Source organism: Aquila chrysaetos, chromosome 14 (genome assembly GCF_900496995.4).
Source record: "Aquila chrysaetos chrysaetos chromosome 14, bAquChr1.4, whole genome shotgun sequence".
In the NCBI taxonomy this organism is placed as follows: Eukaryota; Metazoa; Chordata; class Aves; order Accipitriformes; family Accipitridae; genus Aquila; species Aquila chrysaetos.
In genome coordinates, this window is record NC_044017.1 from 6,988,426 (window position 1) to 7,012,770 (window position 24,345).

The 24,345-nt window shown below is 39.6% G+C and overlaps 1 protein-coding gene and 1 long non-coding RNA gene across 2 annotated transcripts in view; both read right to left on the reverse strand.

The window, feature by feature from the left end:
- GPC6 (glypican 6) overlaps positions 1-24,345 on the reverse strand; it is a 777,565-nt gene that overhangs the window by 91,032 nt on the left and 662,188 nt on the right.
- LOC121233803 lies at positions 1,561-17,813 on the reverse strand. The gene is made up of 3 exons (XR_005933973.1): positions 17,801-17,813; positions 8,317-8,319; positions 1,561-1,648 (listed from the first exon to the last, which is right to left on the reverse strand). It is a non-coding gene; the product is annotated as an uncharacterized LOC121233803 (long non-coding RNA).

Consider the following 24,345-nt stretch of genomic DNA (forward strand, 5'->3'; position numbering starts at 1 on the left):
TCTCCCAGGTACAGAGCAGGAGCTGCAGGAGTGCGGGGATCTCCACGTGGGTAGTCTGCGTGGCAGGGCTGAGCCAAAGAAGCCATATGAGATTTATGTGCAGGCTGGCAAATATGCATGTGTGTATGTGTGCATATATGTATGTGCGTATGTGTGCATATATGTATGTGCGTATGAACACAGTCCTGCGCACACAAAGCAGAGCCCCACAGAATGAAATACATATGCATCTACAGCCAAATGGGTAAAACTTTAAAATGGAAATGAAATGACGTGAAACATCTGATTAAATGTTTTTTTTTTTTTGTTTTTTTTTTGTTTTTTTTTTTTGACAAACTAGTGTTTTCCATAGAAGCTCTTTTTGTCAGTGCTTTTGTGGCTCAGTCTAGCTGGGAGCTGATCAACACTCTGCTGCCCAACGCATAGCTCTCGAAAGACCATGTCCAAATGTGCATAAAAATTAAGCCACTCATTTAGTCCTTATGGATTTTAATTCAGTAGGCACACTGGCAGGGAAGCAAGAAGTCCTCACCTAACTTCTCCTGCTCACAGAGGTTTTCAGGTTGCAGAGTTCTGCATTTTTTTCCTCTTCAGTGAGGTTTCAATGAAAAAAATACTGTAATGCAAGTGGTGAGTTGAGCAATGATAGCCTTTGCGGCTGATCTCTGGTGTGTACCAGTGCATGCAGAACCTTGGACGGATGGGCGTGCATTTGTCTCCAGCCAAGGCTGCAGAGGGAAGGCAGCAGTTGTTTTATGTGATAGCAAAATATCAATACCCTAACTATACAATATGACCTTGATTCAAAACTAGTTACAGGTCTGGTATATTGGAATAATTCCAGAAATGACTCCACAATTTTTTTAGAGAAGTTGGGGACAAAATGTAATGCATCAGTTCTGCCTATGATAAGCAATTTAGGGCCCTGAGAGGGCCCATACAGAATAGCTTCAAGCACTGATGGATTGCTTGTGCATTATCCCTACTGATTACTGAACACTGCATCTGGATAAGTACTTTCACTCTGATTGAAGATACAAGGTGCAGACTTTGATCAAAATGAATTAAATGACCGCTCCGCAACACTTTTCCAAGTAGGCACATCATTAACTGCAGGTGGAAGACAATGCGAGCAGGAGCTGAAATGGCAACCCATGTACAGTGGGAAGGAAGTCAAAAGGAGAACAGTGTCACCAACACAAATGTCAAACTGATCTATTGGTAGTATGAGATTTCTTCTATTTGCACTTTCAAGTCACTAACATTAAATAAATACGTATTTTCTTCCAATGCTATGATGGTGTAGGCATAGAGTAAGTAGACTTTCTTTAATAATGAAATGAGAATTATTGTCTTGGGCCAGTACAAGCTGCTGCTGGATGTTTCTCTTTAATGCATGTGGTGGTGCAGTTCTTTCCCCCTCTCCAGGCTGATTTATGAACTTGGGAAGGCTCGCTAGGCCTTAGCATAAGTGTAATGAGTCGGGCAGGTAAGCGACCCTTGACTGCGCCAGGAACTCTTGCACAGCTAAGGCAGGGAGATACGCTGTGCGCCTCAAGGACTCCCGCTGCCCGGTGGAGGCGGGGGGACAGGAGTAGAGATAGCCAGTTCTCATAACGACCTGCAGCCAGTTCTTTCTCATAATAACCTTGAGACATCACAATCCTCCCCTGACAATCTTGGAGCATCCTGTATCTATGTTTTGAGTTATTCTCCAACAGTCTCGGAATTTTCCAGCGCAGCTGGGATTCTAGCAATTTGCTGATGACTAAAGCCAATCATCTCCTGAACCTCTAAACAGCGGTACTGAGTGAGACCCTTTGAGCTCTCCCGGATCAGTGGGCTGCAACCAGCATCTCCCTCTGAGTGGGACACCTCTCAGAGCTTGCAAACTTTCCTGTTTGTGAAAATCGGAGGTCTGTCACCGAAAGCCGACACGACCTGGGCTGATTCTCTTCACTCCTTGAGGCTCGACCCTTTGCCCATTGAGACAAATGCCGAAGCATTCGATGTGAATATTTTCACTGACCTCACGGGGAATTTTTAACAGGTATACCTCTTTTTCTCTTTCTTTTACTCTCTTTTATTCTCTTATATGTATTTCTCTTAGTGTCTTTATGCATGCACATGTACTAACCTGAATAGTCTATAGTAAGTCATAGCAAGTATATTATAAGTTATTAAGTATGTTATAGCAAATATATTGTAAGTTAATACTTCCAAATTTATACTTAAACTACTGTTGTGATTTTTATTTGACTGCGAATGAATTTTAGGCTGCTATTATAATCATAATCCCTTTAGATATAAACCGTTGACCAAGTAGATATAAACCGTTGACCAAGTCTGGGACTAGGAGTCGATCCAGCCACACCTAGACTCCGACAGGAGTTTAGAAAGCAAGGGGGTCTTCTCTGAATCTCATGACTCAATGGAAGGGTCTCCCTTACCCTTTCCCACATTTCCTTTTACCCCATTATGTTTTCAGTCTCTATATACATAAGTTTAGTTTGATTCTGATTTAATTTTCCTGTGTGCCTTTCATCCATGTACTAAGTAATAGAGTGAACCTGGCCATCGAATCCTGTGAAGTCGCACTTTTATACAAATTTCTATTAAATCATTTTTCTATTTCTAATACAATTGGAGGTCGTTCTTTAAGCAATCCGAACCCCCCTCTCTCTCATTTTTAAATCCCCCCGTGACAACGCACCACCCTAGGAGCCCAGCTCCAGAGGGGCACCCAAAAAGCCAGGAGCACTGGGCATTAGCTACCTCTGAGTAATGCCGCCCGCTGACCTGAAAAGCCAGTGGCTTGCTGCCAGCAGGCGATGCGCATAACGTTGGGCATTTCTTCACGCCCTCCTCTGCTTCCCCGGCCTTCCCCCACGCGTGGGGGCTGCGAGCGGTGCCCAGCCGCCGCGGCTCTCCCAGAGGGCTGGGCACAGCGAAACACCGGCCCTTCCTTGGTGGGTTCCCGGGAACCACTTGGCGTTTCTCAGACTCAGCTAGTGACCCCCCCCGGCCCCCCGCAGCTCAAGCACACCTCCGCACGTCTCCGGAGCAGCCCTTCCCCGTGCGAGGCTGCGGCTCAGAGCTCGGCAGCGCCGGCTCCACAGCGGCCGCGGGGCGATCGCCCACCCACCGCGTGGAGAGGTCAGCGGGAGCCTTCGCGAGTCCCGCGCCGATAGCTGACGCGCCGTGCCTCCCCACGACCCCCTGCTGTGTCCAGACCCCTTATACCTCTTCCTCCCCCTCCCTGTTCTGGCTTTCTGTTCCGCTTTGATTTATCCTGCTTAAACTTAGGCACTGAACTGAAGTACCTGGGTTTGAAGCTCGACTAAATCAGCACGTGCATTAGAAAATCACCGACACCAATGACTGCATGGACCTATTTTCCTTTTATTTTAGTGGTCATCATTTAACACTCATCCTGACTGTACAAATAAACCAAGTGCTATGCCTATTTGAGCTAAGTTATCTGGAGAGAAGTACAGCGAGAGTGCTGTGAGAATGGGCTGCTCAGCAAGGCAGCGGCAAGCAGAAAGTCAGCTGCCTTCTTGATTTTTCCTGTTAAATCACATCTTTACTCATAGCCTAATCTGTTCTGCAAATTGTCAAGTGAGACTGCAGTTTGAAAATAATACGTGCCCTTCTTCTTTCGTCAGGTTAGTTCCCTCTTCAAAAGAACTTCAGAATTTTTTTTCAGAAGAAACAGTTGCTTCTGTGGAAGAGCTTCAGCCTCTGGGTTTCTAATAATTTCAGGTTTAACTCTCCTTCCTTTTTCTCTCCTTCTATGATCTGTTAATTAAACAGAGGCTAGGAAGAGAATAAAGAAAGAAAAAGTGTTGCAAACTAATTTGTCACATACTACCTCACTTTTCTGCTGTAGATTCAGCTGCGTCCTGAAACTCTTTGAAAGAGATAAAGCTTCTGGCTTGCTTTGGTGTTGTCCCCAACAAGAGGACAAACATCACATATGATTTTCTTTACAAGAGTAAAATTGGCCTTTCTTGGACATGTTATTAGAATGATTGTTTCTGAAGGAGGATATAAGGAACAGAGGCTTTGACTAGAAGAAGTGGAGGGAGTGTAAGGACAATGTAGTAGAAGGATGCTTCCTTTCAAAGTGGGTGTATTGCAAAATGTAGGAGATAATTTCTAAAAAAAATACATAAAACCACTCAGTAGCCCTTTGAAGATTCTTACATTTACTCCACACTGAAATATAGAGGAGAGAGATAGTTGGGGCTGTAAGGCCTTTATCCAAGGTACCCAAGCACAAAATTCTAGAATGTGCATCTGTACAACAGCAAGCTTTGTTATTCATTTTAGTTGCTATAAAATGGGCATGGAAATTGTTCCATTGCTGACTGCAGGTAATTTTGTTTGATCAGACACTACATGCAATTCTGATACTCCTTTCCTTGGAGAATGAAATAAAGGTGTCTGAAAAAAGCTACAAAAAGACAGAAGATTATATTCTAGGGAAAAAAAAAAAAAAAAAGGAGAAGGAGAAGCCCAGTCTCTTTAGCTCTTTTTAAGATTTGAAAATTCAACCACAACAATTTTAGTTTTGAACATGTAAATGAAATGCTATCCTAAGTTAGGTATCCAGCTTGCACAGAAAGTTTAGCTGTCCAAACAGTTCAACTACAGTGGGTGCAATTATATTAGCATTTTAGTTCAGATCAAGATTACCCTTTTTAAGTGCATTCCTTGCCTGTCCTCAGTGTGCTTTGGTTCACTTTGCAGTGTGGGCTGAGGGCACGCAAACCGGATCTCTGTGAGCGGAAGCCGCATGGGAAGATGTACTTCAGGATCACATCCATTGCATTCCCAGCATCACCGGGCATCGGCGCTCAGGAGCAGGGGAGAGCTCTGAAATGCGTACGCTGTGGATGTCAGGTCCTCAGCACCAACTGGTTTGCTTTGCAAATCTTTCCCTATGGGTCCACGCTTCTGGCTAATGTACGTGTAAGTTCTTCTTTAGTCAATGGGGAGAGGTGGTAGCAGAGGCTTCTGGAAGGAGATCCCTGTCTGCCTAAGCCCAGGCACCAAAACCAGCCTGGCAAGATTTCTTCTGGGAGGTTTTCGGAGCCATCTTCTTCACCGTTTAGATAGGGAATATAATTGTTTATGCCAGCAGCTATATCAATACCTAAGGTTTGGGTGCAAATTGTAATGAAGTAGAGTTCAGCTTCCTTACTGACTGAGGGCTGGCAGCCTTCCTTTTGAACGCTCTTTAATCAATTAATTATTTTGAGCAGACATGTAGATTGATAATTTTCTTAAAAATATTAGTATGTTGATTGGCCCCCTAACTTTTCTTTTATGTGTACAACAGATCAATATTACTACTGAGATTCTTCTCCTTTCTAAAGGAAAGTCACGAACTAGAACTTCCTTTAGGATGTATCAATGGTCATAAAATAAAGCCCTTTTCAAAGGGTTTTAGATCTGACTTTTGATTTATACTTTTGTTTTATCCAAAAAGTTTTAAATATGTTACATTTTTAAAGTTGTCCTCAGATACTCTCTTTCTATTTCTGTAGTGTCCTACTTCTCTCTCTCTAGGTCTCTCTCTTTTTTATATGTACATATAAATATTTTATGGAAAACAGATGGTCTGGTAAAGTTGCTATCCACTAAAAAGGCAGAAGATGAAACAGAATGGATCATATTATTCCCTAACTTATGCTCATAAAATAATTCTACTAACATCAAAGTGGGCATTCAAAGCTGTAGGACATACCTCTGCATATTGAAGTGAGTTACCTACACACAGCCCAAAACTTAATTATTGTTCTAGGGTGCTAACTGTACTTAACCAGGGAAGCCTTGCAAGAAGAAAACAGTGTGCAGCCAAATGGTGTTTTACATGATTAAAGAGAATAAAAATCCATTGAAAGGGACATTATCTTTCTCTTCCTCAGTCTGTTCATCAAGAGATAGTGACCTTTCATTGTGCATATTAAAAGGTCTTTCAAGTTGGTGAATCTTAGGAGTGCAGATCTGTGTTGCTCCTACTTCTATCAGAGAATGATGGGGGCTTGCAAGCCAACTTCTAAGCTCCTGGCATTTCAATAAAAAATGGTCTAAGGTAATAAATGATCAAACACCTGTTTCTTTTCTTTATAAACAGTAAGTGTATCTCTTTGTTCGCTCTAATATGAGGAGCTACCATGAGGGTAATTCAGTCTCTCTTTTCCCTGTGCGATACCAACCAGTTTCCCAAAAGACCTGGAGAAGTTTGACAATTCACTGTCAGAGAGCTGCCTCTGAAAGTAGGGCACATAACAAGAAATCATCACTGTAATAAATTAAGTCAGCATTTATAGCATGGTCAACTCAAATGTTCCTTAAATTTGAATTTTCCATCAACTGACTCTGCAGAAGTCCATCAGAAACATAAGCTGATTCAGGGAAAGGATGAACATTTTTCTGTTAAACAAAAAAGCTTCTCACCATATCCTTATTTCAGCACAGAGACAAATGGAAACAATCTTTTCAAATGGAGTATTTTGAGTGTTTTAGTATAACATCAGAAGCTGAACAAAGTCCTTTTTAGTCCTTTTAAACTTTTGGCTGAAACAAGTTTTCTTAACTTTTGTGGGCTTTTTATACTGAAGTTGGTTTTCTCTTATAATGGGGAAAAATGTATGGGATGCTACTACCGTAACTCCTCCTAAAACCAGAGAACTAATGTTATATGTGTGTTTTTGAGCTGGCAGAGCATACATTGCCAATACTTTCTGAATGTTTGTTCGATATGTATCAAGACACAGTTCAGATTTTGAAAGCATATATGGTAGCTATTTCAGATTTTGGTTCAGACATGTTGACAATTTAGAACACTAATGACCATACGCATATTAAACAGCTGAGACCACAGTTTAATCTGGCTGCAAGTCATCTCTTACAGTCTTACGTAGAAGCATTTTTCTAAATTAAGATTCTAACCTTTAAAACAGGTGGTTATATGTTATTATGTTCATATGTTATTTCATAATTAAAACAAAGTCTTTCTGATAAAAAAGTAACCTGCAAGCACTTTAAATTTGCTTTTTAAATGCAAAAAAAAAAAAGTAGTGCTTGCAGTGTTTTGAATCTATGATTCATTTCATGCTGATTATTTGAATGCATTGCACTAGTGTTCCTCAGACTTTTACAAGCTAAGAGTGCATAAAACTTTTAAAGACAGGGCAATTTCTCTGCAAAATATAGATTTTTGTGTCATTAAAAATGCTTTACAAGCTCTCTCAGGCCACTACTGCTGGAAAAAAGTCCTGTTGTTAATCTTGGTGTCAATGCCAACATATTTAGAGACTCACAACATTGACTTCTGGGAGGGAGATTGTAAATGCTGATATATATTGGATGATGTGATGGGAATTGGTGACGTGTGTGTGCATGTACAACACTAGGGTTGGAAACTTACTTTATTTTACTTGGAATGCAAGAAAATAAATAGGGAGAAATTCTGCTGGTTCCTGTTATAATTTAAATTGAGGTCTAAACTAAACATTGTCTTATGAAAGAGGTTTTTGAAGGATGAATGGAGTAGTCAGTCCTCTGTAAAAAAGAGGCTAATTTGAAAAAAGCTGTTCTACCCAACCAAAGGAATCCGCCTGCACTAGAGATATTTTTCTGTCTTTAAAATGATGCTGTTTGAAGCTCCTCTGCATATGCTTATTTGAACTGCTTGGCTCTACTTCCTCTCTGTGTACTCACTCATAAGCAAAAATAGTAATTTGTATAAGCGCACAATCATGTTCTTCTACTGAAATATTTGCATGCAAATGGTTTTGACTCTTTTACTTTGAAAAACACTTTAAAAAGTTCTTTTCAATGAAAAGGAGCTAGCACTTTATAAAAAGGACAGGCCAACTTTACTTGGAAAAGTCATGGTGAATTAATAATAATAAATAGCATCAGTTTGGCATAGAGGATTTCTTATAAAGTGTCAAAATGTCAAATAGCATAATGGGAGAACACCAAGAACACAGGAGAAGAGACAAGTTTTGAACTAATATCAGAAACAAGCTATAAAGGAGGTGAAGCAAAGGGCTGTTCTGCATGGCTGGAGAGGAAAAGGAGAAAGTTCTTGTTACAGTTCTGGGAAGACTGTATGAAAAGAGATTATTAATATTGGGTATGGAGCAAGTGAGCAGTTAAGATAGCTTGGATGGGATTTGCTAAGGTCTGAAAACAAGGAAAACAATTCTGAAGAGAGATTTGGTGTGAGTTACTTTTGACTGTGAGAAGTAGTAAAGCAAGAACAGAAAAACAGTTTTCGGGGATAAGCACTCTAACCTGCTGTACATTTACATCACAAAACAGCAGCTGCAACTGCAGATATACTCCCAGAATGAAGTCTGCCTCTGCTGAAACAAATAGCTGAACTCCTGTTGATTTCAGGAAAGCCAGTGTTTCAATTCTGGGTAATATACTTGTGTAATAAGAGTAAGAGATTTTTATCCCTATATCACAATTAGCCACACAGGACTATTTTTATTTTGTGATCCTGGGTTGTATGCCAGACAATCTAAGATAACTTGTAAAAAAAAAAAAAAAAAAAAAAAAAAAATATATATATATATATAGTGTTCTCTATCCTGTAGCCCCTGCTTGTTTTATGAGATTAAAACTGACTAGTTAAAAAAATGAAATAATATATTTTATCTTGCAGTTTAATTATCACAAGCCATTTAAAAAGCCTTTCACTACAAATGTTAAGTACCATAACAGTATGCATTTTGTAAGAGCAAGATAAGCAAAACCCCAAAGATAAACAATGACACCGAGTACAGCTTTTTAATTACCAAATGTCTTTTAAGCTGTCCTTTGTTTCTTTTAACAGAAAGTTCATAATAAAAACTAATAAAAAAAGATTTAAAAATGTATGGTATCTAATACATCTAAAAGGTATTGCTACTATTGTTTCCTTCCACAGTATTTTTTCTGTGACTTAAAAAAAACCCAACAAACATTTTAGGAGAGAGGATGAACACTCTGTAGACTCATATATAGTAGAATAATATTTTCATATATTGCTTTCTAGATGTGAGCTTAAAAGCTTTTTGAAAATATTCTTTTTTAATGGCAAAACTGAAACAGAGAATTTCTATTCTATTACTTTAAAATTTTTTTTAAAAATCTTTTCCCCATTTCTTAAATTATCAAGTAAAACACAAACATTTTGAAAGTCTCAGTCTACCCACTCAATTAACGTTGAAGCTACCTGCCTAAATGATTAGCTACTTCATATTTCACTGGAAGATAACTGTTACATTCAGAGGAGACTGATGTTAATTATAGGAGAAGACAAGAAAACAAATTTGATTTTAATAGTATCTAGGTAATTGAAAGTTAAACATCCAATAAATGTCATAAATAGACTGGCTAAACTAAACCTTTACATAAGGTAAAGGTGTATTTTCTTTGAGGAAATAACTCACATTCTAATGTCAGTGTGCTTGGCTACCTCAGATACCTCCTCTTTCAATTTTTCCTTGGAGATGTCATGTTAAATGGCAGATGAAATATGAGCATCTTTCTTTAAAAATGTTCTCAGATTCTTTCTTTGTTGTTACACAGCTTGCTTTCCTATAGGAACACTTGAGATAATTTGGACCCACAAGCTCCTCATCAAGTTTTCTTTCAATATAAATGCTTTAACTTTATTGTAAAGCCAGTCTTTTTTACCTTGGCAAGGCTTTAAAAACAATACATTGGCTTCAGTTGGGGAATGGATAAAAGCACTAATCTTTCTTCCACTGGCTATAAATCAGATGTGTTTTCTTAGGGCATTTTACTTCTGTACTAAAAAAAAGAAAGAAATAACGTTGCCAGTATTAGAAAGAAAACTAAGTGCTTCAGATATATAGTAAAAATGATGAACTAAAATAACAAAGAACAAGATCTGTAAAAGGAACTTAAATATGAACTTCATAATGTGAGATTTATAACTCTTTATTCAGTGTCTTCCCTTGCTTCTCAGCCCAGATCCTGTCTAATGTGTTTAAATTTATACTGACAATCACAGTGTGGTCTTTACATGTGTATAAAGACATTACCAAAGAAACAAAACCACAAAAAAATCCTGTTTAACTTACACAGGACTATGAAGAAATAAAAAGTCTTTAATTCCTGGTGCCTATGAAGATGAAGGCCACGTAGTTTTGCTTAGAGGGAGATCTAGGGCACTCTCACACGTCCGAGGCGGGCAGACCCAAGCTCCCTCTGCCAGAACTACAAAACGAAGACGGAGGACACCAGCTCCATGCAGCGCCGTGTTCACCCAGGGACGCAGCACCCACCAGGGTAGGCATGCCTAGAGGTGGCCTCTTGTTCCATAGGTTCTGCTCAGCCAAAGCATTTCACAGTTTGTTGTGTAGCGCTCCCTCATTGAAGTCTATGCTTGTGCCTCCTGGCTCCTATCCAGAGACACACGTACCATATTAAAAAATACCTCTCGTTCTTATGATTGAGAAGTAAGCCTGGCCTGAAACCAAAATGTTTCTCAGGTTCTGTATCTCGCTTCTGTAATTTGGGGACTGCACCCCATGGCTGTACACCAGGACAAACCTCAGACTTGCATTTGGCCCTCCTCTGTTCCCTGGTTTACATGGAAAGGAAATCAAAGATGTGGTCAAATGAGAGCCATGGTGCATTCCCACAGGTCCCCAGTCTGGATGACAAAAGATCCGAGACATCTGCTTGCACTGGTATGGTACGGATTTGTTCGAGGGCTGACCCACAATGTGAAGATCCTGTGCAGCTGCCCAGTGTGTCTACATGCCACTGAAACTACCAGGAATGTCCTGAGAGAGAACAAGGTAGAACAGCTATTTTACAAAAGGTATTTCAGCCAAAATACCTAAAAAATAGGACTCGAGGGTCTAATTTATTTCAATTGTTGCTAAGAGAACTGCTATGTAGTAATATTAACATGGCTGTCCATTTCACGGCACAAAGTCCAGCAAGAAGTGAGAAACAGAAGTATATGAAGTTCTGTATTGCTGACTTCCTTTGGTAATTCTCTAGTATACCAACATGGGATGCTGATGAAGTTGGCTGTGGTTCATCTCATTTTTGTCACTTTGAGAAGCATTCAGTTTTCAGACTCATTTGAGAACTACTGTTAAAGTAGAGAGTTTAAAAGCTCTCCTCAGTGCATTGCACTAGACCTGCAGCAGACTTCACTCCTGCCTTCACACTCTTCACTTCTACGGTTGTTTTGTAGTAGTTTTATGATCCACACTAACATTCACTAGTGCATAGCTTGACTCTGCTAACTCATGTCTGCATGGGACGATCGGAATTTGAACCCAGGTTTCCAGAGGTGAAGAGTTAAAGCACTTTCCACAGCTGCATTTGTGACTTCCCCTACCCTCTCCTTCTGCCATAATTTTGAAAAACTAGATAACACTAAGTGAAACCATTAATGCTGAATTCCAGCCAGACTAAATCAATCTGTAATTAATATTTTATAGGTTTACTTCACAGTTTGGTAATGCCATATTGTTCTTCACAATAACAGGCTGTGGGGGCCTATTCTGTACATGTACATAAGGATTTACATCGTTGTTTCCCACATTAATGGAAGCAGCCACATCTATTCAAATAATATAGAAATAGAAAACAGGATGGGATATAATGGAAGAGAGTTACTAAGTTTCATGCAAGTGAAAGCCAATAGAGAAATAGTGTTTATCACTATATACAACACACGTACAATTGCTACACTGATTTATGTAACGTTAAATAAATGGTGGTTTAAGTTTTGTGGATGCTTAAGATAGCTGTAGGAGCTGTGAATGGCTGTATCAGGTCAGTTCAAGGTTTACATAATTCACTAACCTCTGACAGTGGCTAGCAGCAGGTGCCTAGGAAAGCATGGAAGAGCAGGTCAGGCACATATTGAAATGCCCCTGAAGGACCGTACTGCCAGAGGAACATCTTTGTATTTGAAAGCCCGTACCTGATTTTTCTTTAATGTGTTCGCTTAACCCATTTTCTAAACCCATGTAAACTTCTCTGGCAGTCATACCACCATTTGGCACTAAGATCTGAGTCTTAACTGCGTCACGTGTGGAAAAGCACTTCCTTCTGCTGATTTGCAATCCGCTATCTGTTGATTTAATCAGATATTTCTCAACTCTTGTACTATGAGAGACAGGAAATAAATTCTCTGTGCACATTCCTCTTGCTTCTTGGGGTTTTATAGGTCACTGCAATGTCTCCCTGGAAGTGTCTTTACTCTAAGCTGAAGAGTACTGGTCCATGGAGTCATTCCTAGTGGGGAAGAATTTCTATTTCTTTGTTCATCCTTTGCTCTGTTCTGAATCACATTTAGTTTTACTCAAGCTTTTTCAAGACGGAGAACCCAAAGCTTTACAGAGTATTTAACATCAGCTAATATTACAGTTTAGACATAGAGCTGAGTGATAACATACAGGCTTCTGAACAAGTATGTGCTTTAGCACAGAGCATGTAGAGATATAGCGTAACTGGTTTTTGTATTTTGGTAGCATTACAGACCTTAGGGCCAATTTATGCCAGTAGCTGCAGTTTGCATCTAAAGCTTTTTGCTGCCTGTGTGGCAAATTATAGGTTTCATAAAACACATCACACTGTAAGCATGGTTCCATATTTTATACTGTTGATGTTTTATTTAACTACATATTATCCAAAAGATATTCTCCTGTGTGGAAGAACTCTTAACACTGGCTATTTATACTCTGAAGAGATGTTCTGTTATCCAGGTTCATAAAAGAGAGATGACAGACTTGTTCTGGAAACATATGGCCATTACTCAGATATTTTCAGAATATCTCTCATGTGACATTGGAAAACACAAATCTCATTTTTTGGGGTCATCTTTGAATGTGAAAGGGTAATAAGTGTGATAAAAACACAACTATATTTGATTCTGTCTGATGTTTAAATCTAGGAACATTTAGCTTGAATCTCAGCGATTGTGCTACTACAGAGACAGCAAGAATACAGACAATTTGAATAAATAACTTCTAGTGGCATATGACAGCCCTATTTTCTGCAACGGATAGCTGAGGGCTTGTTTTGCAAGTGATATGCTACTTCGTGTTTCACCTTAAGCTTTCTTTTGTCCACAGAGCCTGTCTCATCTCATCTGCAACACCTCAACTTGAGAGTGCACCGGAGAAGAACAAAACACAAAATTATTCAGGACTAATAAAAATAGCGTATGCAGGTTCACCTCCTCCATGTAAATTTAAATGATCTTCCATTCTACAGGAGTGATATTCACCAGGTGCAAATCACACCACTTTCTCGACAGTTACAGGAGCTTTCTGTTCAAAAACTGATTTTGATGATTTATACATGTTTCAACACCACGTATGCCCGTCAACACCTTGTATGCCCTCTGTCTCCTTGGGACTGGTATAGCTGTGAGAACAGCTAGACCATTTAGACTGAAAGACCTTCAATTTTAGCACCAGGGAGTGGTATCGGTGCCCAGGACACATCCCTATTTCTTTCAGCTGATCTGAGAGCACTGGAGTGTACAGGAACAATTAAAGCACAGAAGAGGGTGGGCTTACTTGCATGGGGAGAAGGAACTGGGAAGATGCGTGCCACAGCCACTGTGGCCAATGTCCCAGGCTTTGAACTGACTGATCAAAGCAGCAGGTAACAACTATTTTTATTAATGTTTCTGCAACTGGTGTTAGACTAACAATAGCAATGATGAATAGGTTTGATACTCATACCTGTTTAAAAAAAAAAAAAAAAAAGCGTGGAGGTCTGGATTAGAGGTTCTACTCCAAAATTGTCATAATAGAAAAGTGGCATTGAGTTTTAGAAGTAAAATTGTTTCAATATGCATCTGCGTCTTACTATCCTACTTATTATTCATATAAAATAAACCTTAAAAATATCATTAAATGATGCTCAGCGGTATCAGACACAATTATGATTAACTGAGACTGCTTTACCACCCAAGTTCCTCAGATTCAAATGCTTCACATTACCACATTTATTTACTTAAATTAAGTGTTTATCTGCTTGTTCTTAACATACAGCTACAGAAAAGTTGGACTATAAACTCATGTTCCTGTAGTTTATCCACGAGTATAATTTAACTCTTGTAATAGCTGTTCTTTTTAAGAACTAGTCATTACTTTTATACATGATGTTCCACCCTCCAAGTAGAGGCCATCATGAAGTGCAATATTCAGATGCTGCTCTCACTTGGACTGTGTTCATGAGTACTTGAATCCTAGGGCTTGATTCAAGCTTATCTCCAAATTATCAGGTTACTCTCCTGAAACTGAGATTCTTGTCTCCATGACAGGATGACTTGTCATTCTGATGGTATTTACTGGGATAATTGTACCAATACATTTCTTTGCATGGATGCTCTTATTTCTGAGTAATATCTGAATTTCTCCCGCTTGATGAGTTATGCTCTTCCTGCAATGGCAGTATAATTATGCTTCTACATTTGGCCATAGAAGCAAATGCTAAGCTTCATTACCAGTCTGCAGTAAGTAATACTGTTTTTTCATGAATTTCTAAGAGGCAGTGAGATGTATCTGTATTTATTTAAGAAAAAGAACAAACAATAAAACTTTTCAGACTTGGTTCTTTCATGTAATATAGCCCTCTTTTACCGTTCCAGTGACTATGCAGGTTGAACAAGCAGCTTTAAACAGCTTTCCCAGAGTACTGTAGTAGAAGATAACGTTAGAATCCCTATCTCTCCAAAGACCCTACGTTAAATGAAAAGTTCTCATCAAGTCAGTGAAAGAGTTTTTCTCTGTCCTGTGCCTGCAGAAATCACACAGAATTTGTGAAATGTTTAGGAGTCTTAAATAGCTCTGAATTGCACTTGGGCTAGAAACGCGACTAAGAATGTCCAAGGGCAGTCCAAGCACAGTCCAACCTGTGATGCGGCTCCTTGAAAAAGAAGGAATGGTAAGCCTGACTGACTGCATGTTATGTTTTGCAAATTTTCAGGATTCTGCATAGATGAAGATAATACTTAAGACCAAAATGCCGTCAAAGTAATTTCAGCAAATCCCTACTGAGATTCTGAAATCTTTCATTCGAATTCAGCATTCAACATCTCCACGTGATGAACAGACAGTCTAACTAACGAGACTGAAGGATACCTTATAACCTTTCTGTCAGTGAAGCTCTGTGGATTGATTGAAGCCTGGCACACTCACCTGGTAAGATGCATGGACTCATGCTGGGATGCAATTAGCACATACATTCTCATTCGTTATTGTCTCTTTAATCCCCTTTCCTTACTTTCTTTAATCAAGTATTAGGAGACTTTCTCAAAGATGAAAATTTTCTCTATGTTTATTTCCCTGTAGATGAAAATAAGCCCCCAACAGTAACCTGTCTTTAAATTCCGGAGAAATATGGCATTTCTAAAACACAAATAAGCTCTCCATGGTATTCTGTATCATGGAAACAGTGTCAATACATAAGCAAAAGAAGAGAAAGCATTCATATTATTCAAGAAGCATCTACCTTCTCCTCCAGCTGAACCTGGACAGATTTGAAGAGACATGAAAGCACCACATGTTCAGCACTACTTGGGTATTGTTTGTTTATCCCTTTTGCCATTTGAAGGGATTCCCATGCTTATTATAATAGTCCACTCTAGAGCACCCTAGCAAAACCCTTACTTACTCTCATATATATGCATATATATATTAAAAGAAATCAGCAGATTTTTTCATTACATATTTAAAGTTTTTTTATATTTATTTGAATATAAGACAAAGACATATACACAAGATGGTGGAGAATGATTACATTTACTCAGGACATGAAGCTTTTTCATGATTCTTACTGAAGCACATCTAATGGTTAATATTTTGAGACTGTATCTTTAACTGTGTTTGAAAAGTCTAATCTAAATGCTTCTATAACAGAAATGGAACCAACATATCACAATTCTTAAGCTTCCATTCTCTGAAAGAACACATCTGGGACACTGGTGTCACTGCAGAATTTACTGTCCATATTGGAACTGTGCTCACGAATCTCATCATTAATGTGGTTCATTTGTTTGTTTTTTTTTTAAGAGACTTCAGGAGGAATTTTCACTGTAAAGATAATCTTGAAATATGAATTGAATTTATAGTAGGGGTTATAGGCTCAGAGCAAACTTTCTTAGTAATTTTACCAGATATTTCTCATATTTGGGTAGTTGTAGAAAATTTCTGAAATGATTCAGAATCTTTAAGGTCCATGCAAGCAATTAATCAAAATTCCTCTTGCCTTTCTTTTCCTACTGCGACCCACCTACACATGTATTTTTATCTTCACTTTCTCCTGCAAAGAGTCATTTTTAAACAGTGGGAGCCAAAACTTGGGCTATGGAGATTTAAACTCTCCTGAATTCCCACTTAGACATACAGCACACAACAGAAATTTTTACCCACCCAGCCAGCCCTCACTGATTTCATTTGTAGTGCTGAGCTCTTTGAAGAAACTGTGAAAACAGGGCTGTTAAAGACAAACATTGACAATAATTTCATGCATTGTATAATTTATCTTAGAATATCAGTCTTGAAGCAGAGTCAGCACAGAATGAGGGTAGTACAGCCTGCCTTTACCAAAAAAAAACCCACAAGAAAAATGTAAAAATAAAATTTCTGTGAGAATTCATGTTGTCATATCTGTAACTACACACATTTTAACACCAAATGGAAGATGCCTTGGTAGCAAGGAAGGCAATCTCTCTTTAATTATATAGAATCATAGGATCATTTAGGTTGGAAAAGACCTTTAAGATCATTGACTCCAACTGCTAACCTAACACTGCCAAGTCCACCACTAAACCATGTCCCTAAGTGCCACATCTACATGTCTTTTAAATACCTTCAGGGATGGCGACTCAACCACTTCCCTGGGCAGCCTGTTCCAAGGCTTGACAACCCTTTCAGGGAAGAAATTTTTCCTAACATCCGATCTAAACCTCCCCTGGCACAACTTGAGGCCATTTCCTCTCATCCTGTCTCCAGCCACCTGACAGAAGAGACCAGCACCCACCTCACTACAACCTCCTGTCAGGCAGTTGTAGAGAGCGATAAGGTCTCCCCTCAGCCTCCTTTTCTCCAGGCTGAACAACCCCAGTTCCCTCAGCCGCTCCTCATCGGACTTGTTCTCCAAGCCCTTCACCAGCTTCGTTGCCCTTCTCTGGACACGCTCCAGCACCTCAATGTCTTTCCCGTAGTGAGGGGCCCAAAACTGAACACAGGACTCGAGGTGCGGCCTCACCAGTGCCCAGTACAGGGGGACGATCACCTCCCTGCTCCTGCTGGCCACACCATTTCTGATACAGGCCAGGATGCCGTTGGCCACCTTGGCCACCCGGGCACACTGCCGGCTCATATCCAGCCGGCCGTCGACCAGCACCCCCAGGTCCTTTTCCGCCGGGCAGCTTTCCAGCCACTCTTCCCCAAGCCTGTAGCGCTGTGTGGGGTTGCTGTGACCCAAGTGCAGGACCCGGCACTCGGCCTTGTTGAACCTCATACAATTGGCCTCGGCCCATCGATCCAGCCTGTCCAGATCCCTCTGTAGAGCCTTCCTGCCCTCCAGCAGATCAACACTCCCGTCCAACTTGGTGTTGTCGGCAAAGTTACTGAGGGTGCACTCAATCCCCTCGTCCTGATCATTAATAAAGATATTAAACAGAACTGGCCCCAAAACTGAGCCCTGAGGAATACCACTTGTGACCAGCTGCCAACTGGATTTGACTCCATTCACCAAGTCTTTGGGCTCAGACAACCAGCCAGTTTTTTACCCAGCAAAGATTACACTTGTCTAAGCCATGAGCAGCCAGTTTCTCCAGGAGAATGTTGTGGGAAATGGTGTCAAAGGCTTTACTACAGTCCAGGTAGATAGACAACATCCACAGCCTTTCCCTCACCCACTAAGCGGGTCACCTTGTCACAGAAGGAGATCAGGTCAGTCAAGCAGGACCTGCCTTTCATAAACCCATGCTGGCTGGGCCTGATCACCCGGTTGACCTGTAGGTGTCGTGTGATAGTACTCAAGATGATCTGCTCCATAACATACCCTGGCACTGGTTATGTTACGGTTATAACTTGTAATGGTTAACAAGTTATAAAGAATGGATGCTAAATAGGCATAAAAAACTGATTTCTATTAGCAAAGTAATAATCCCCAATGAAATATAGCAAGTCACATTTTTTTTTTTTTTTTTTTTCTTATGAGCAGTTTAGCAAATTTCCTTGCTTATTCACCTTTGGTCACACAGTACATATATCAACTACTTTACTGAAGCTAAATCAAAATTGACACAAGATCAAAACGTTTCTGACTTCTATTTAGCAACTTGGTAGAACATGAGGAAATCACCTTTTCTGAGCAGCATTTGACATGCACCATCCATGGAACCACATGTACCCTTCATTAAATGTAAAGCAGTATAGAATGAACACAACAGTTGTGCTGTTCCTCCTTCCACTTTCCAAAAGTGATGCCTTATCGCCTAAATGATATCATTGCCCAAGTGTTTCAAGAAGTTTAATTAAATATATCACTTCCAATAAATTCCTTGGGCAAACAGACTACCATAGGGGCACATAAAGAATGTGAACATTAATTGCATTTGAGATTAGTCTCATTGAATTGAATTCTCACACACTGATACCCTTTGTACTTAAGCCATAAATATCAGGCATTTATACATCCAGCTATTGGCAGGTTTACTGTAAAGTAATATTCCCACTAGACCGCAAGCCTACACAGGAAAAAGTTCCCACTAACAGAAGTACCAGCTTACAAATGACCAGTGAGACAGACAGAACCACTCTTCTGAACACCCTTTATAAATGAGGTACTTCTGTTCAATATCATTCCATTGACAACCTCTGCATTAAAGAATTGTAGATGAAAAAACCCTATAGATATATAAACCATCAAAAATTTCGGGGGGGGGGGGGGGGGGGGGGGGGGACGGGACGGGGGACCAAAACCAAACACAGCAAGGACACCTAATGAAAAATCCAATTTGCTGATAAATTAATTAAATTCCCTACTGACCCAACCCTGACTGAACATGCCCCATGTGGGAGAGACTGAAAGATGAATTTGCTAATTAATGTTAATGCAGAGATTGGAACAATTAGAAGAATAGGCTCACAGCAGAACATCTCTCTTTTACTCAGTAAGTACAAGCATGGTAACTAAATCTTTGTATTTGCAAGAGCTATTGTAAATTAAACAATTCCATTACGCACAACACAAGTAATAATATCGCAGTCCCCTTGTGAAGGGAAATGTAAACCAAGTGAGGAATAGCTGTTCTTTCTGGGTTTACATTTAATCATGTCCCAATATCTTGAGTACCATGTGAAAATCTTAAGGGATTAGTACTACTGTGGCACTACAACTAGTCTAAAATATTATCATGCCTGAACATCTTTTCTATGCATATTCTAATAGAGTCTTTTAACTATTTGTAATTAATTGATTATTATAATTGTATTTCAGTGAATATAGTTGTAAAATAGAAAAGTGGATAAACTCACCTGTATGGTATTATAGACTAATGAGAGATGGGAAAGCTCCAGATGGCTCAAATTAAAAGTGGCTGAATTCCCTTTACCAGTGCTTACTTTCACCACCAATAAAGTTAATTTTTACAATGAGTAGATGAAGACTGCATACATAGTGGTGACTTGCCTGACTCCTTCCTAGTTTTAATAGCTCTGTTTTAAAAATTAATTCTGGATGAAGTAAGCTTCTCAGCCTACGCAAGAGAATCTCATAATATCAGTTATAATTTTATTGAGTTTATTGGTTTCTACATGAAAGCAAAAATAGTGCAAAAGACATTCGCCAGTTCCTGATGTTTCTACCATTTCTATAAATTACTTCTTTAAGACTGTTTATGATATATTTCCATTTTGCCACCATGCTATCTCTTAATTACTGATCAATATGACTCTAAATATAGATCTACTCAATGGTAGACTATAAGGAGCCATAATGGACTACTGGGTAACTAATGTCTGTTTTAACAAGTCCATAACCATGTATTTGCTATAGGAGATACTTTACTATGGCTCCAAAGGAGCTATTACAAGCTATTGACTCCAAGCGCATTCCTACCCATCTAATTATGTATTAATGTTACTGCTGTTGCTGTCACAACAGAGAGAAAATTGAAGTGAGACAAAAAGATAAGAAGTATAGTAAATGCAAATTTATTTAGCATTGAAAATTCTAAATGAAATGTTTCTTTTCTGCTGTTTCCATGTTTCTTGGTAAAAACATAAAATTGGTGAACAGTTGAAAGGGAGAGGGATGACTATGAGAGCTTTCTAACACTCAGTGGGTTCAGTTTCCAGTAAGTTAGACAGCTGTTTTGTTTCATTCTGCATTCCTGAACAGAGGCATCCCACAAATTTCTCTTTTAATATTGAGCTGAGTGAAAGGAACAAGTTTGGTTTCTTTTCACACCTGTACCATTGCTGTCCACATGATTTTCAACCTAAATCCTTACTGAGAAGGGAGATTAATTTCTTTTGATTTATCTGGGTTCAATTTTCAGTTACGCAAGGAAATGTGAAGTGAGGAAAATTATTTCATTTATTTCTTCATTTTATAATGAAGAATTTGCACAGCTGCAGTCCTGGTGGCAGCATGGAAAAAGCAAAGAAATAGAAGAGGGACATAATGATATCTTCTAAAAGGGAAGCAAAGCTAGAATGAAGGAACTATTCCCTGCAGATGAATTAAGTATCTTTCCCGCTCCCCAAAAGACAGCAAGACCTTGAGCTACACTCCCAGCTTTCCTGCATTCAGGGGTTTGACTGTATTCACATTTACAGAAATAACAACAACTATCTGAGGCTGCTAGTGGAAAAGACAGTGGATGCATCTGATGGTGCAATCAAAGACAAGCCAGGGACAGTATCATTTTGGAACACAGCCAGCTTCTAAGCCTTTCTCCACAGATTCTCTAAGGACTCTCTCAACTACATGCATGATGACCAGGCAGTCCACACTTGGCCATCTTACTCTTCCAACATATAGCAGACATTACCAATAAAGTAGGTCAAAAGCAGAGTCCTCTCCTAAATTCCTGCTGAAATCTTCACCAGAAGCCTGGAGTGCAGAGTGCAGAATATTTTCCCTTTAAACAATAATAATAAAAAATCTCTACCTCTATTCTTCAGTAGTGCGTTCAGTCTTCAGCACCTATAAATCAAGACCTTTTGCTGAAACATGCAACAGTCCTTATGCCCCAGGGGAGAGAATGGGAAATAGAATTTTTCAGCAAAATTGCTCCTGGACATGATTTGCTATTGCCTCTGACCAAAGACTTCCTGAACTGAGAATGAATCTCCCTGGCAGTTACAGAAAACTAAGCAATAAAGGCTTAGAAATGTCCACAGAATACGTATTTTCCCAAGCCATGTGATGCTAAACATTACCTGAAATCTTAGATGGAATCCACCTTACCTAACTTCAGGCCTCTGTGCTGTAGATGTTTAAAGCTGAGCTGAGTCAATCTAGGCAATTTCTATTATCATTTGACAGAAACAGACACTTTGAAAGCACAATTCATTTGACTTATTTTAGCCAACTCTACCAGAATGAGGTCATCTACATTGTAATACAAATATTAAAAATAAGCCTAAGATGCCCAGCTTAGATATGTAGTAATCCATATTTAGCTTGATTAATTCCCCTCCATAAACAAAGTTTAAGAAGTACAAAGGACCACAAGTTACATACCTGAAGGAACTACACAAAGGAACAGGTAAGATCAAGAGCTCTTCAAGTCTCCTTCAGCAGCATCTCATCATTAATTGCACAGATCATATTGAAAAAAACCCATAAAACTAAAACACACCCAAGTATAGTATATCTAAAAAATTATCCTGAATAGCCTGACTTTCCCTCAAATTTGAGAGTTTTAGTGAACCAAGACTCCAGAGGAAATTGCTTAAAGCACAAACTACATATATTGGATTAAGACTATCACCTGTTAGTGCTAATGATAATTAGATTTGAAGGGATGTCTGGAGGTCATTAGGGCTAACTTTGAGGATAGATTCAACTTCAAAGGTAGCTCAGGTTGCTTAGGACTAAGCCCAATTCAGTTCTGAATATCTCCAAGAATGGAGAATCCACAGCTGCTCTGGGTCACCTGTTCCAGTGTTTGACCATTCTCTTTGTGAAATTTTTTTCTTGAAAATGTAAAAAAATCCCTTGCATCTGCAAACATTACAAAATGTGGTGAAAAAGCAATAACATTGTTGTTAGCAACAATATTCTGCAGTCCTTCATTTAATAGGTAGCATTCAACATGAGAAAGGAGAGGAAGCATGTATGTACACTATCTAGAGAGAAACCCAACAACCTGTTAATTATTTCCTTGGCATAGTTTAGTAAACCACTTAGTTTGATTCAATGTGATATTAGTTTTTGCAGTTTTACTCTTCAAAGAAAAAAGAGACAAAAAAAGAAGAGATTTCTTCTTTAGAGAAATCTGAGGACAAGAGAGGATACAGTCTTTTTTTGATCATTTTGCTAAAATAATCTACTGAGTAATGGGTGTTATGTATGCTCAATTACGCCTGATTGACAACCAGTAGCTAGAGATAGCTAACAGCTCAGGTTATAGACAGATATGTTCCTCATGTCCCCAGCTCAGTTTTAAACAACCCTGACTACTATAGCTATATTTGATCTTTATTTCATAGCAGAAGACTGCATTGCAAGTGAAAGAACAGGAAAGAATGAGGAATCATAACTTAGTTGCATATCTGGAACAGCCTCAAAGAAATTACAGACATTGTAGGCATAAAATCACTGACTGAATTAATTAACTAATGAAATGTCATTTCTCAGTTCCCTCCTCCTGCATTGTAATACTGTGTGCCCTTGAACTGCTGCCTGTACTCACTCACAAGTCTTTATTGTCAGAAAAAAATGAATGAGACACACGAACATGTATTTTCTATTATGTTATGGACAATTCCAAATTATGCCAAATAGTCAGCATAGGGTTGCAAAAATGCTGCAAAAGCAACATTGATATATATATAATTCAGGAGCAGGAAACATTTTTGCAGTATCATCAAAACTATAGCCAAGCTAGTGGGTATAGATATAGTCATATCTTTATTCTGTACGGTAGAATGGTTCATTGCAGCTCTTGCTTTCTGCTATATATTCTGAAGTGAAAATTAGGGCAGTTAGGCATGCGTTTACTAGGGCAGGTAATATTGCCAGCAAGCAAATGAAACCAAAAGGATTTGGCCTTCATTAAGACAACTGAACCTTGTAACTGCCCCTTTCAGAAGAGTAAAATAAAGACACCAAATATAGTGGTAGATGTCTGCGCGCATCATTTCCCCTCTCCTTTTAGCTCATAAGGAGCAGTTTGAGTAGTTACAGGTTTAAGGTGATTAGATGCTGTAGGCAGAGCAGAACAGTCCTATGCTAGAGACGGTGACCCCCCCGTTACATAGGAATGGGCACGCTGTGAATATTACGAAAGGTGTCCTGGTCGCACAGGACTGCCAGCTCATCTCTTTTAGATACCAATGTTAGGATACGATGCATCACGCCCCTGAAGCGTGTATTTCTCTTCCGTGAACATAAAGGCAGCACAGGGAAATAGCACTGCTGTCTGCACAGGAGATACCTGGAGTAACAGGAGGTGGAGCAAATCTCAGCCAGGCAGTGAAGGGACCTGCTCGAGAACCAGTGTTTCTGGGGCTGGGAATTGTGTATTTCCAGCGACGGTGTCATGAACAGAATGGAAGTTATCAGTGGCTGTCGAGGAGTTGGCAGCTCTGGGATTGGGGAGCGACCCTGTCTCACTTGCTGGGAAGCGCGTGGTGCAATGCCGGGGAGCGTGGGAATTGGGTTTGGAGTACAGGAAGGAAATGGAGGTGGAAGCAGAGGGGAAAACAGGAACAAGGGTGGTTTCCTGGTCTGGAGAAGGTGAGGAAAAATGAAGGAAGTGTGTGGATATGGGGTCCTGGGTCCAGGTGCTGAGAAGGACAAGGGCCATGGAGCTGTCAGATTGAAGAAGGTCTTTGGGCAAACTGTCAAGATGCTGGGGGGGCGGCTAATTATTCTGTGTTTAACAAAGGTGGGGCCCCTCTAAACTTTCCTCTCATCTCCACATTGTTTTAGACCATATTTAAGAATATATATTTTCTTCTATCCTGTGAGGATAGGTTGTGAGACCAGGCCTCCACCATGCTGTGAGCTGGAGTAATCAACCGATCCTGGGATGACATCCCTGTAGAAGGGGTGAGAGGCATATTCCTGAGTAATGGT